The sequence below is a fragment of the Aquarana catesbeiana genome, linkage group LG08, assembly GCF_042186555.1.
Source record: "Aquarana catesbeiana isolate 2022-GZ linkage group LG08, ASM4218655v1, whole genome shotgun sequence".
NCBI lineage: Eukaryota > Metazoa > Chordata > Amphibia > Anura > Ranidae > Aquarana > Aquarana catesbeiana.
The window spans coordinates 6,366,831-6,379,198 of NC_133331.1; the positions used below are offsets into that span (position 1 = coordinate 6,366,831).

At 54.8% G+C, this 12,368-nt stretch overlaps 1 protein-coding gene across 1 annotated transcript in view; it reads right to left on the minus strand.

The window, feature by feature from the left end:
* The window catches only part of FOXJ2 (forkhead box J2), a gene marked incomplete at its 5' end in the record, with an annotated part of 51,833 nt that overhangs the window by 26,204 nt on the left and 13,261 nt on the right, over positions 1-12,368 (minus strand).

A 12,368-nucleotide genomic window follows, 5' to 3' on the forward strand; every position in this document is an offset into this window, starting at 1 on the left:
GGGGATTTTAAAGGAACCTGATTAGAGCCACAGGCTCTAATAGGCTTCAAAATAGGGTGGGCTTGAGGTACAGAGAGTGAGCCCCGATCCCACCCCATTGTGTGACCATAGCGAATTAATTTTCACTATTTTCACACTACAGCTACTCCCCGCCAATCAGGAGGCAGGTCAGTGAGACCTCTTTCCCGGCCTGTTGGATGCCTAACGCTCTGGAAGAGGAGACACTCTGGAGCCGAACCCGCAGCTGCTGCTGCCCGGAGGACACATGAGGAGGACAAAGCCCGCCGCATAGTGAGTGCCGAACCTCCCGGGGGGGGGGGCGTGCTGGCTGACAGTGCCGCCCCTGGTGCGGAGGGGGGAGGGGTGCATCAGTGTCACACCACCCAGAGGGGGGGGGGTGCTGGTTTTTTGCCACCCGCAAGAAGAAAAGCCCACCAGCCGCCACTGGGACCGATCCCTTGTATTGCTCTCTCTGCAGCAGCTGAAAGCCGGCAGGAGGGAGAGGAGAAGAAGCCGGCTTTCAGCTGCTGCACAGAGAGCCATACACGGGGATCAGTTCCATTATCTGCCCTCCCACCACGACAATCACCCTCCCTGCCCACATCTAATTCTTACCTGATGCCTGATGCCTGCTGCCCCCCCCCCCCGCTGGCCTGGGCCCTCTACAGGAGGACCGGTGGTATCCCCTTATCCACAGCCCTGTGCATGACTCCCAGAGAAATGATGGGATTAGTAGTTTCACCACAACTAGAGTGCCAAGGTTGCCTACCCCTGCACTAAGGGATCACGTGTCGGGCACAAGGAAGCCCACGAATAGCCGAAGGTGCTCAAACATGGCGAGATCTTCATCCAAACATTTGTCAGAGCATTGGATGTGCCCATTATTGAGTCAACCAACTCCGATCCAGGCCTGCTACCCGGATGGATTCCCAGATGTATTAAACAGGTTTCTTTTAATGAAATCAAGAGAAAAAATAATGCAAAGTTTATTTAAAGTGGAAAAAAACTACTCCTAAAAAAGGTTCCCCTCCCCCTCCTTCTGCCCAACCTGTATAATAAATATCCGTGTACTTACCCTCTTCTAGTCCAGTCTCGTGATCCTGCAGCTCTGTGTAAGGGAGCACTCGACTATGGCTGAGGATTCCCGGAGCCGTGACCTCACCCTTAGGCTCTTAGGGCCCAGCCCATTGTCGGAGCTCCCTCCTCTCCCCTGCAGCAGCTGCTCACTGACACAGGAGAGCCGGAGCTGCAGGATCACACAACCGGACCGGAGCAGATTACAAACAGGAAGGTATACTGTTTTGTTTTGTTTTTAATACACAGGATCCTGCAAGCTCTGTGCAAGGGAGCGATCGACAACAGCTGTGGATTCCCGGAGCCGTGACATCACTCATAGGCTCCCATGCTCTGCGCTCCCTCCTCTCCCCTGCAGCAGCTGCTCACTGACACAGGAGAGCCGGAGCTGCAGGATCACACAACCGGACCGAAAGAGATTACAAATAGGTAAGTACACAAGGGGATAGTAGACATGTGAAACTCGTTTAGTTCCAAATTAGTTTTTTAACGAATTTTGACAAATTTGTTAATTCGGAAATATCCCAATTAACGAAAATCCATTTAACGAATTTTTCCGAATATTTGAAAATTCGTTAATTTAATAAATAGGAAATTTAATAATAAATAACTACTAATAACTTAACTATTACTAACTATTAAAGGGTTTTTTTTTTAAAAATAAACAAACCTGTCATACTTACCTCCACTGTGCAGCTCGTTTTGCCCCGATCCTCCTCTTCTGGGGTTCCCCCGGCGGCTGTCTCGGCTCCTCCCCGCAAGAACTAAACACCTTCATGGGAGCTCCCTCGCATGGTGGTTAGTTCTTGCAGGCGCGCTCTCGTGATACAGCCGGCGGCATGTGACCTCCTATAACAAGAGCTCCATCCAATCTGGTAAGCACATTTGTGTGCCTGTGGTGGAGGATGTCGTCACCTAATACAGAAGAACTTGTTCCCCTTTTTTTGTCACGAGGGATCTTCATTTACTTTGAATGTTTTTATATGTTATGGACTGTTCTACTTATGTGCTGCACTAACATTGTTTTTAATAAGTATTTATAGGCTTTGTGATTTCCTATAGTGTTCAGCTTGCATCCATGTGCTACTAGTTAGCGCTGATTGTTCCCTTCTATATATAGGATGCATTAAGGTGAACCTTTACAACCCCTTTAGGCCTCATGCACACGAGACGCCGGTGCAAACTCTGCTGAACACGTGTTTTTAAAAGCTGAAACCGGCGGTTAGAAGCGCCCGTTTTGCCGCGTTTGCATGCCGCGTTTTACCGTGTTTGCGTCTAGAAGCGTCTGCAGAGCAGAAAATGACATTTTGCGACCCGACTTTGGGGCCCCATATCTCGCGGCCACTTGGTGCTAGGAACGTGCTAACACAGTGGGACTAACACTATAACATGTCCAAATTTGGGGTTCCTAGCACCAAGTGGCCCCGAGATACGGGGCCCCAAATTCAGGTCTTAAAATGTCATTCTTTGCTGCAGAAAAGTGCTTGACATTTTGCGATCCCGATTATTGGGGCCCCATATCTCGGGGGAACTTGGTGCTAGGAACCCCACATTTGGTGTGCTAACATAGTGGGACTAACACTATAACATATCCAAATTTGGGGTTCCTAGCACCAAGCGGCCCCGAGATACGGGGCCCCAAATTCAGGTCTTAAAATGTCATTCTTTGCTGCAGAAAAGTGCTTGACATTTTGCGACCCCGATTATTGGGGCCCCATATCTCGGGGGAACTTGGTGCTAGGAACCCCACATTTGGTGTGCTAACATAGTGGGACTAACACTATAACATATACAAATTTGGGGTTCCCCCGAGATATGGGGCCCCAAATTTAGGTCAGAAAATGTCATTCTCTGCTGCAGAAGTGCTTTACATTTTGCAACCCAAATTTGGGGCCCCATATCTCGGGGCCACTTGGTCCTAGGAACCCCAAATTTGGATATGTTATAGTGTTAGTTCCACTGTGTTAGCACACCAAATTACTCAGTCCTATCCCCATACAGTTAGAACACGCTGAGGGAACACATGTAGAAGAAAACATATCGGCCTAAACTGATGAAGACATTTTTTTTTTTTTAAATTTGGGGGATATTTATAATAGCAAAAAGGAAAAAATTTTTTTTTTTTCAAAATCATATCTCGAGGTCACTTGGTGCTAGGAACCCCAAATTTGGTGGGCTAACACAGTGGAACTAACACTATAACATGTCCAAATTTGGGGTTCCTAGCACCAAGTTCCCCCGAGATATGGGGCCCCATAATCGGGTCACAAAAAGTCAAGCACTTTTCTGCAGCAGAGAATTTTGTGACCCGAATTTGGGGCCCCGTATCTCGGGGCCACTTGGTGCTAGGAACCCCAAATTTGGACATGTTATAGTGTTAGTTCCACTGTGTTAGCCCACCAAATTTGGGGTTCCTAGCACCAAGTGGCCCCGAGATATGGGGCCCCAAATTCGGGTTGTAAAATGTTCCTTTAAAAACACTTATAAACGCAAACGTGGCTAAACGCGGTACCGGCGTTTAGCTGCATCTGGCGTCTAAAACGTGGAAAACGTTTGCGTCTGAGCCCATTTTTTTGCTTCTGGAAAAAAGAGGTTAAACGCAACTGCCTCTGAACACGCGTTTAACAGCGTCTTGTGTGCATGAGGCCTTAAGATTATAGGTATTGGAATTTCCTTTCAAATTTGGCTGTGAGCGTAACAAATACGAATTTATCCGAAGTTACGAATTATCCGAAATAACGAGTGCCGCATCTAAGCGAATTGGAACGTAACAAATTAATATTAATTTATAACAATAATAAAAACTTTTTATTATTATTACTATTTATTATTAATTTGTTACGTTTCATTTGTTTAGATGCGGCACTCGTTATTTCGGATAGTTCGTAACTTCGGATAAATTCGTATTTGTTACGCTCACAGCCAAATTTGAAAGGAAATTCCAATACCTATAAATTTAATAGTTAGGCTATTATTAGTTTGTTTGTTATTCTTTCGAATTTTCAGATGTTGTTTCTTATTTTTGGATTTTCAAATTGACAAACTGCGATCATTACAAATGACCGAAAAAAAAAAAAAAAAAAAAACACGAATGAGACGAAAACGAGTGCTAGTTTACAGGATAGGTAGGAGAAGGGGGGAGGGGACATGTTTAGTTAGACTTTTCTTTGTAATGATTTTCTGACACTTTAAATAAGTATTATTCAGAATAATATAATATAATAATAATATATAATTATATAGTTAGTAGAGATGCACCAAAACCATTTGCCGATACTTTTTTTTTTTTTTTTTTTTTTGTGCTCGCCAATACCAATTACCGATACCTACTGGCAACTGTTTTGTTTACACTTCAGCTGTCAGTAACGGTACAAATCATTGAAAAGTTCTTCACAAATGAAATACATTTATTTTATTTTTTTTAATTTTGCACTATTTTCAATATGAAACATGTAAATATATTTTACACTCCCACCACCAGCCTGAACCGGTGATATCCCATCCCCCACACCATTACACCCCCACCACCAGCCTGAACCGGTGATATCCCATCCCCCACACCATTACACCCCCACCACCAGCCTGAACCGGTGATATCCCATCCCCCACACCATTACACCCCCACCACCAGCCTGAACCGGTGATACCCCATCCCCCACACCATTACACCCCCACCACCAGCCTGAACCGGTGATATCCCATCCCCCACACCATTACACCCCCACCACCAGCCTGAACCGGTGATATCCCATCCCCCACACCATTACACCCCCACCACCAGCCTGAACCGGTGATACCCCATCCCCCACACCATTACACCCCCACCACCAGCCTGAACCGGTGATATCCCACCCCCCACACCATTACACCCCCACCACCAGCCTGAACCGGTGATACCCCATCCCCCACACCATTACACCCCCACCACCAGCCTGAACCGGTGATATCCCATCCCCCACACCATTACACCCCCACCACCAGCCTGAACCGGTGATACCCCATCCCCCACACCATTACACCCCCACCACCAGTCTGAACCGGTGATACCCCATCCCCCACACCATTACACCCCCACCACCAGCCTGAACCGGTGATATCCCACCCCCCACACCATTACACCCCCACCACCAGCCTGAACCGGTGATACCCCATCCCCCACACCATTACACCCCCACCACCAGCCTGAACCGGTGATATCCCATCCCCCACACCATTACACCCCCACCACCAGCCTGAACCGGTGATACCCCATCCCCCACACCATTACACCCCCACCACCAGCCTGAACCGGTGATACCCCATCCCCCACACCATTACACCCCCACCACCAGCCTGAACCGGTGATACCCCATCCCCCACACCATTACACCCCCACCACCAGCCTGAACCGGTGATACCCCATCCCCCACACCATTACACCCCCACCACCAGCCTGAACCGGTGATACCCCATCCCCCACACCATTACACCCCCACCACCAGCCTGAACCGGTGATATCCCATCCCCCACACCATTACACCCCCACCACCAGCCTGAACCGGTGATATCCCACCCCCCACACCATTACACCCCCACCACCAGCCTGAACCGGTGATACCCCATCCCCCACACCATTACACCCCCACCACCAGCCTGAACCGGTGATACCCCATCCCCCACACCATTACACCCCCACCACCAGCCTGAACCGGTGATACCCCATCCCCCACACCATTACACCCCCACCACCAGCCTGAACCGGTGATACCCCATCCCCCACACCATTACACTCCCACCACCAGCCTGAACCGGTGATACCCCATCCCCCACACCATTACACCCCCACCACCAGCCTGAACCGGTGATATCCCATCCCCCACACCATTACACCCCCACCACCAGCCTGAACCGGTGATACCCCATCCCCCACACCATTACACCCCACCACCAGCCTGAACCGGTGATACCCCATCCCCCACACCATTACACCCCCACCACCAGCCTGAACCGGTGATACCCCATCCCCCACACCATTACACTCCCACCACCAGCCTGAACCGGTGATACCCCATCCCCCACACCATTACACCCCCACCACCAGCCTGAACCGGTGATATCCCATCCCCCACACCATTACACCCCCACCACCAGCCTGAACCGGTGATACCCCATCCCCCACACCATTACACCCCCACCACCAGCCTGAACCGGTGATATCCCATCCCCCACACCATTACACCCCCACCACCAGCCTGAACCGGTGATATCCCACCCCCCACACCATTACACCCCCACCACCAGCCTGAACCGGTGATACCCCATCCCCCACACCATTACACCCCCACCACCAGCCTGAACCGGTGATATCCCATCTCCCACACCATCACACCCCCACCACCAGCCTGAACCAGTGATATCCCATCCCCCACATCATTACACCACCACCACAAGCCTGAACCGGTGATATCCCATCCCCCACACCATTACACCCCCACCACCAGCCTGAACCGGTGATATCCCATCCCCCACACCATTACACCCCCACCACCAGCCTGAACCGGTGATATCCCATCCCCCACACCATTACATGCCCACCACCAGCCTGAACCGGTGATATCCCATCCCCCACACCATTACACCCCCACCACCAGCCTGAACCGGTGATACCCCATCCCCCACACCATTACACCCCCACCACCAGCCTGAACCGGTGATACCCCATCCCCCACACCATTACACCCCCACCACCAGTCTGAACCGGTGATATCCCATCCCCCACACCATTACACCACCACCACCAACCTGAACTGGTGATATCCCATCCCCCACACCATTACAAACCCACCACCAGCCTGAACCAGTGATACCCCATCCCCCACACCATTACACCCCACCACCAGCCTGAACCGGTGATACCCCATCCCCCACACCATTACACCCCCACCACCAGCCTGAACCGGTGATATCCCATCCCCCACACCATTACACCCTCACCACCAGCCTGAACCGGTGATATCCCATCCCCCACACCATTACACCCCCACCACCAGCCTGAACCGGTGATATCCCATCCCCCACACCATTACACCCCCACCACCAGCCTGAACCGGTGATATCCCATCCCCCACACCATTACACCCTCACCACCAGCCTGAACCGGTGATACCCCATCCCCCACACCATTACACCCCCCACCACCAGCCTGAACCGGTGATATCCCATCCCCCACACCATTACACCCCCACCACCAGCCTGAACCGGTGATACCCCATCCCCCACACCATTACACCCCCACCACCAGCCTGAACCGGTGATATCCCATCCCCCACACCATTACACCCCCACCACCAGCCTGAACCGGTGATATCCCATCCCCCACACCATTACACCCCACCACCAGCCTGAACCGGTGATATCCCATCCCCCACACCATTACACCCCCACCACCAGCCTGAACCGGTGATACCCCATCCCCCACACCATTACACCCCCACCACCAGCCTGAACCGGTGATATCCCATCCCCCACACCATTACACCCCCACCACCAGCCTGAACCGGTGATACCCCATCCCCCACACCATTACACCCCCACCACCAGCCTGAACCGGTGATATCCCATCCCCCACACCATTACACCCCCACCACCAGCCTGAACCGGTGATACCCCATCCCCCACACCATTACACCCCCACCACCAGCCTGAACCGGTGATACCCCATCCCCCACACCATTACACCCCCACCACCAGCCTGAACCGGTGATATCCCATCCCCCACACCATTACACCCCCCACCACCAGCCTGAACCGGTGATATCCCATCCCCCACACCATTACACCCCCTCTACCAGCCTGAACCGGTGATACCCCATCCCCCACACCATTACACCCCCTCTACCAGCCTGAACCGGTGATACCCCATCCCCCACACCATTACACCCCCACCACCAGCCTGAACCGGTGATATCCCATCCCCCACACCATTACACCCCCACCACCAGCCTGAACCGGTGATATCCCATCCCCCACACCATTACACCCCCACCACCAGCCTGAACCGGTGATACCCCATCCCCCACACCATTACACCCCCACCACCAGCCTGAACCGGTGATATCCCACCCCCCACACCATTACACCCCCACCACCAGCCTGAACCGGTGATACCCCATCCCCCACACCATTACACCCCCACCACCAGCCTGAACCGGTGATATCCCATCCCCCACACCATTACACCCCCACCACCAGCCTGAACCGGTGATACCCCATCCCCCACACCATTACACCCCCACCACCAGCCTGAACCGGTGATACCCCATCCCCCACACCATTACACCCCCACCACCAGCCTGAACCGGTGATACCCCATCCCCCACACCATTACACCCCCACCACCAGCCTGAACCGGTGATACCCCATCCCCCACACCATTACACCCCCACCACCAGCCTGAACCGGTGATACCCCATCCCCCACACCATTACACCCCCACCACCAGCCTGAACCGGTGATATCCCATCCCCCACACCATTACACCCCCACCACCAGCCTGAACCGGTGATATCCCATCCCCCACACCATTACACCCCCACCACCAGCCTGAACCGGTGATACCCCATCCCCCACACCATTACACCACCACCACCAGCCTGAACCAGTGATATCCCATCCTCCACACCATTACACCTCCACCACCAGTCTGAACCGGTGATACCCCATCCCCCACACCATTACACCCCCACCACCAGCCTGAACCGGTGATATCCCATCCCCCACACCATTACACCCCCACCACCAGCCTGAACCGGTGATACCCCATCCCCCACACCATTACACCCCCACCACCAGCCTGAACCGGTGATACCCCATCCCCCACACCATTACACCACCACCACCAGCCTGAACCAGTGATATCCCATCCTCCACACCATTACACCCCCCACCACCATCCTGAACCAGTGATATCCCATCCCCCACACCATTACACCCCCACCACCAGCCTGAACCGGTGATATCCCATCCCCCACACCATTACACCCCCACCACCAGCCTGAACCGGTGATATCTCATCCCCCACACCATTACACCCCCACCACCAGTCTGAACCGGTGATACCCCATCCCCCACACCATTACACCCCCACCACCAGCCTGAACCGGTGATACCCCATCCCCCACACCATTACACCCCCACCACCAGCCTGAACCGGTGATATCCCACCCCCCACACCATTACACCCCCACCACCAGCCTGAACCGGTGATATCCCATCCCCCACACCATTACACCCCCACCACCAGCCTGAACCGGTGATACCCCATCCCCCACACCATTACACCCCCACCACCAGCCTGAACCGGTGATACCCCATCCCCCACACCATTACACCCCCACCACCAGCCTGAACCGGTGATATCCCACCCCCCACACCATTACACCCCCACCACCAGCCTGAACCGGTGATACCCCATCCCCCACACCATTACACCCCCACCACCAGCCTGAACCGGTGATATCCCATCCCCCACACCATTACACCCCCACCACCAGCCTGAACCGGTGATATCCCATCCCCCACACCATTACACCCCCACCACCAGCCTGAACCGGTGATATCCCACCCCCCACACCATTACACCCCCACCACCAGCCTGAACCGGTGATACCCCATCCCCCACACCATTACACCCCCACCACCAGCCTGAACCGGTGATATCCCATCCCCCACACCATTACACCCCCACCACCAGCCTGAACCGGTGATATCCCATCCCCCACACCATTACACCCCCACCACCAGCCTGAACCGGTGATACCCCATCCCCCACACCATTACACCCCCACCACCAGCCTGAACCGGTGATATCCCACCCCCCACACCATTACACCCCCACCACCAGCCTGAACCGGTGATATCCCATCCCCCACACCATTACACCCCCACCACCAGCCTGAACCGGTGATACCCCATCCCCCACACCATTACACCCCCACCACCAGCCTGAACCGGTGATACCCCATCCCCCACACCATTAGACCCCCACCACCAGCCTGAACCGGTGATACCCCATCCCCCACATCATTACACCCCCACCACCAGCCTGAACCGGTGATACCCCATCCCCCACACCATTACATCCCCACCACCAGCCTGAACCGGTGATACCCCATCCCCCCATACCATTACACCCCCACCACCAGCCTGAACCGGTGATATCCCATCCCCCACACCATTACACCTCCACCACCAGCCTGAACCGGTGATATCCCATCCCCCACACCATTACACCCCCCACCACCAGCCTGAACCGGTGATACCCCATCCCCCACACCATTACACCTCCACCACCAGCCTGAACCGGTGATATCCCATCCCCCACACCATTACACCCCCACCACCAGCCTGAACCGGTGATATCCCCTCCCCCACACCATTACACCCCCACCACCAGCCTGAACCGGTGATATCCCCTCCCCCACACCATTACACCCCCACCACCAGCCTGAACCGGTGATATCCCCTCCCCCACACCATTACACCCCACCACCAGCCTGAACCGGTGATATCCCATCCCCCACACCATTACACCCCCACCACCAGCCTGAACCGGTGATATCCCATCCCCCCACCATTACACCCCCACCACCAGCCTGAACCGGTGATATCCCATCCCCCACACCATTACACCCCCACCACCAGCCTGAACCGGTGATATCCCATCCCCCCCACCATTACACCCCCACCCCCAGCCTGAACCGGTGATATCCCATCCCCCCACCATTACACCCCCACCACCAGCCTGAACCGGTGATATCCCATCCCCCCACCATTACACCCCCACCACCAGCCTGAACCGGTGATATCCCATCCCCCCCACCATTACACCCCCACCACCAGCCTGAACCGGTGATATCCCATCCCCCCACCATTACACCCCCACCACCAGCCTGAACCGGTGATATCCCATCCCCCACACCATTACACCCCACCACCAGCCTGAACCGGTGATACCCCATCCCCCACACCATTACACCCCCACCACCAGCCTGAACCGGTGATACCCCATCCCCCACACCATTACACTCCCACCACCAGCCTGAACCGGTGATACCCCATCCCCCACACCATTACACCCCCACCACCAGCCTGAACCGGTGATATCCCATCCCCCACACCATTACACCCCCACCACCAGCCTGAACCGGTGATACCCCATCCCCCACACCATTACACCCCCTCTACCAGCCTGAACCGGTAATATCCCATCCCCCACACCATTACACCCCCACCACCAGCCTGAACCGGTGATACCCCATCCCCCACACCATTACACCCCCACCACCAGCCTGAACCGGTGATATCCCATCCCCCACACCATTACACCCCCACCACCAGCCTGAACCGGTGATATCCCACCCCCCACACCATTACACCCCCACCACCAGCCTGAACCGGTGATACCCCATCCCCCACACCATTACACCCCCACCACCAGCCTGAACCGGTGATACCCCATCCCCCACACCATTACACCCCCACCACCAGCCTGAACCGGTGATACCCCATCCCCCACACCATTACACCCCCACCACCAGCCTGAACCGGTGATACCCCATCCCCCACACCATTACACCCCCACCACCAGCCTGAACCGGTGATACCCCATCCCCCACACCATTACACCCCCACCACCAGCCTGAACCGGTGATACCCCATCCCCCACACCATTACACCCCCACCACCAGCCTGAACCGGTGATACCCCATCCCCCACACCATTACACTCCCACCACCAGCCTGAACCGGTGATACCCCATCCCCCACACCATTACACCCCCACCACCAGCCTGAACCGGTGATATCCCATCCCCCACACCATTACACCCCCACCACCAGCCTGAACCGGTGATACCCCATCCCCCACACCATTACACCCCACCACCAGCCTGAACCGGTGATACCCCATCCCCCACACCATTACACCCCCACCACCAGCCTGAACCGGTGATACCCCATCCCCCACACCATTACACTCCCACCACCAGCCTGAACCGGTGATACCCCATCCCCCACACCATTACACCCCCACCACCAGCCTGAACCGGTGATATCCCATCCCCCACACCATTACACCCCCACCACCAGCCTGAACCGGTGATACCCCATCCCCCACACCATTACACCCCCACCACCAGCCTGAACCGGTGATATCCCATCCCCCACACCATTACACCCCCACCACCAGCCTGAACCGGTGATATCCCACCCCCCACACCATTACACCCCCACCACCAGCCTAAACCGGTGATACCC